This window comes from Magnolia sinica, chromosome 12, assembly GCF_029962835.1.
Source record: "Magnolia sinica isolate HGM2019 chromosome 12, MsV1, whole genome shotgun sequence".
Taxonomy (NCBI): Eukaryota; Viridiplantae; Streptophyta; class Magnoliopsida; order Magnoliales; family Magnoliaceae; genus Magnolia; species Magnolia sinica.
Window position 1 is genome coordinate 79,560,774 of NC_080584.1, and position 3,845 is coordinate 79,564,618.

The following is a 3,845-nucleotide window of genomic DNA, read 5'->3' on the forward strand; positions in this document are numbered from 1 at the left end:
GCACTCACTTTCTCGGTCAAGAAGATTTTCTTTTGAATACTTTGCCGTCTTTTGGTCGTGCATAAGTCTTTCAGGAATTTGGCATATGAAGGTATCTGTTTAACGACATCAAGTAGAGGAATGTTGACTTTCACTTGTTTCAACACCTCTAGGATATCCTGAGAGTTAGAGAGAGGTTTTGGTGAAACCAACCGTTGAGGGAATGGAGCAACTGGCTTCTCTAGAAGTTCCGGTTCTACTTTTTGTGGGGCATCACTGGATCCATTATTGTTGTCCTCTTCTGGTTCTTGAGGCTTTTCGGGCCTAACCGGAAGAGTTTTATCAATGATCTTCCCACTCCTAAGAGTGGTGATGGATTTAGCATGCCCCATCTGATTTGAAGAGCTGGGATCATTATTCTCGTACTGCGGTTTAGGATTGGGGAGAGGTTGTGCAGGAAGCATCCCCTTTTCTATAACCGTCATACGAGAATCTATCTTTTGCATAAAATCTGTAATTTCCCGCATTGCCTGAGCCAGCTCTTGTATGGGATTTTGAACCAGTTCCTCTTGAGGTTTCACTTGAGTTGGATTTTGATTGAAGAAACCTGGAGGAGTCGCCGTTTGTCCATTCCTCCAACTAAAATTTGGATGATTTTTCCAGCCAGGATTGTATGTGTTGGAGTTGGATCCAGTAAAAGGTCTTTAATAATTATTTACAGCATTGGCTTGTTCATTCAACACTCCTCGAAAGGCAGGTATTGTAGGACAGTTTTCAGTTGTGTGAATGTTGTAATCACAGATGCCGTAAACAACTTCATTGACCTTATCCTTCTTTCCTTCCATGGCCTCAACTTTCCTTATGAGCGTAGTCACTTTACACTTAAGATCATCCTCTTCTTTCAAGAGATATAATCCACCTTTCTCCTTTAATTGAGTCGGCCTAGACGTGGTGTTCGCCAGTGGGTAATAGTCCCATGATTGTGTTTTTTCAGCGAGACTATCGAGGTAATCCCATACCTCGTCAACATCTTTGTTGATGAACTCTCCGTTACACATTGTCTCGACCATTTGGCGCATGGAAGATATCAGTCCATCGTAGAAAAAATTTGTAATGCGCCACGTTTCAAATCCGTGTTGTGGGCATGAACTGACCAAATCTTTGAACATTTCCCAACATTGGAAGAATGTTTCATCTTCCTTTTGGGCAAAGTTCATGATCGCTTTTCTGAGGGTAATCGTTTTATGATGTGGGAAGAATTTTTTTATGAATTCCCTCTGCATATCGTTCCATGTGCCAATGGATCTAGGACGCAGTGAATGTAACCATGTCTTAGCTTTCTCTTTTAAGGAAAAAGGAAAGAGTTTCAGCCTAATTGTATCCTCAGATACATTAGGAAAACATAATGTAGCTATAATCTCATCGAACTCTTTCAAATGTAAATATGGACTTTCTGATTCAAGTCCATGGAATTTGGGAAGGAGTTGGATAACTCCTGGCTTGATGTCCATTTGTCCTGTGTTTTCAGGAAAAATCATGCATAAGGGCATACTCACTCCCGCCGGTTGTAGATAATCTCGTAAAGTACGAGGCGGGGGTGCCTGTTGCACCTCATTCTCATCTTGGTTATCCTCCACCCTAGGTGGAAGTAGAGGAGGTTGGTCTTCAGCCATAACTTCACTTAACTCAGGGGATTTTGAGTGGTGTCTAGTCCTGCGATGGATAGTCAACCCCTCAACCAATCCTCCTTCAGTCAAGAGAGGTCGAGTGTCGTCACGGGCCCACTTGGGCATGAAAACACTTGCAGCCTTCAATTAAAAACCTAATCCTAAGAAAGGGAAAGAAAATCTAGAAAGAAGGAGAGAGTTGGAAAGAAATTACCAAATTGGAGTCCTAAGTTAAATACCTGCAAAATAAAACAAAAATAAGTTAGATTCTAAAAAGAGAAGAATGATCCTTTAAAAGAAAAATAACAGTAAATTAATTTCTAAAAGAAGGTATTCTTAAAAGAAAGTGGAAATTTCTAAAGTAAATTACGGAAGATCTAATCTAGAAAGTAAATTATTAAAAGAGAACTGAAAAATAGAAAGTAGGGAAGGAGCTTACCGAATTAGAAATTTCTATCTTAAAGGCCTACAAAATAGGAAGGTTAGTTTCTAAACAAAAATTCTAAAAATAAATTAAGAAACAAATTATATTCTAAGAGAGTTAAAATTACTAAAAATAAAAGTAGAAAGTTATTTAAGAAATAACCTAGTTTCTATTTCCTACAGATGAGAGGATACTAGAATTAGAAAATTTCTAAGATTTAAACCTTAATTCTAAAAACAGAAAAAGTAGAGAATTTTAGGAAAAAATTACCAATTTAGAAATTTATGTCAGGATCCTACAAAACAGGAAACAAATTAGTTCTAAAAATCAAATAGAAATAAAAATCTAAACTAAAGTTAATAAAATCCTAATCTCAAACTAATTCTAAAACTAATTAATTTCAAAGAATCGTAACCGTCAGTCCCCGGCAACGGCGCCAAAAACTTGTTCACTCCCCAAGTATAGGGTTGTGATGTAGTAATAAACTCGGTAAGACCGAGGTCGAATCCACAGGGACTGAAACTTGTACGTGTCCTGAAACTAGGTAGAAATAGAACTAGACTAAGATGCTATCTAAATCAAATAGAATTTAAGAAATAATTGTGGAAGAATTATCTAAAACTTTAAGGAATTCAGAGGAAAGGAACTAGAGATTCAGAGGATCCACTTGTAGAGATCAGGGAGATCTTATGCCTGCATCAAGGATTATGGAATTCAACTGGTATCTTCGAAACGGAAGGCTCTGATAAGAGTTGGTGGGGTCCACGTACTTGGTATCTTCGAAATCCACTGCGTCAATTGTCTTTACAACGAAATTTCAGCTGGATGTGCCCGGCTTTGGAATGTTATGGACACGGCCAAAGGTGATAATCACGCTGCAATCAGTGCAGGGCTGTCCGTTTGTAACCGTTGAAACCAGCATGTATGGGTGCATGGGTATATAATATCAACATGGTTCTGACCATATCGCGCCCCTATGCATGATTGACGGCTCGGATTGATCTTTTTGTCCATGATGATGGCCCACTGAGATCATCCGCAGTCTCTGTTTCATACCAGAAACAGAGTTCTGTTTTTAAGAGGAGACGTCCCTGTGTTGCCATGCACGTCTTAATGCAAAAAGTGTACTATGTACACTGTGTGATGATTATGAGAAATCCACACCATCCATCTTGTTCCCCATTTCATTTGAGCCGTGGGGACCGAAGTTAAAGCGTATCTGGACAGCGGGTGGGCCCCAAATCAGGGTTTTATGGACTGATCTGTTAGTTTAGCCACTTTCACGAGGATCCAATGGCTGAAATTTGACGTGTACGGTTAGTTTTTGGTCCTCGAGTTATGTATAAAGTTTTGAGCCAAACAGATGATGGAAACCCAGTGATCTTGCATTCTGGCTGACTTTCAGGCCGCTTGAGCTTCAGTTTCTCAATTTTCGCTGATCCCTGGCGTGTAATTCCGTCGATCTTGGTCCCCTGGAGTCCGTCCCTTGCCTTGGTGCATTCTTAACATTAAATCCGTGCTTTTAGCATCCCGATCCAGTCTCAGCTCGCAATTCCACCTTGCAACACAAACATGATTAAAATGGGCTATTCAACGATACCATGTTCATAAATCCAGGCAATAACTAGGTCTGATATGCAATTTTTGACCCTCAACATGGGCCCCACCGTGATGCGTTTCGAACATCTACCCCATCAATCAGATGCACCATTCCATCGTGGGCCTAGGTCTTAAAAATCAAGTCAATCCGTGACTTGTGTGGGCCACACCACATA

General features: G+C 40.0%; 1 non-coding gene across 1 annotated transcript; it reads left to right on the top strand.

The window, feature by feature from the left end:
- Positions 1-1,107: 1,107 nt before the first annotated feature.
- Positions 1,108-1,214, top strand: LOC131222039 (small nucleolar RNA R71). The gene has a single exon (XR_009159747.1). It is a non-coding gene; the product is annotated as a small nucleolar RNA R71 (small nucleolar RNA).
- Positions 1,215-3,845: the final 2,631 nt, after the last annotated feature.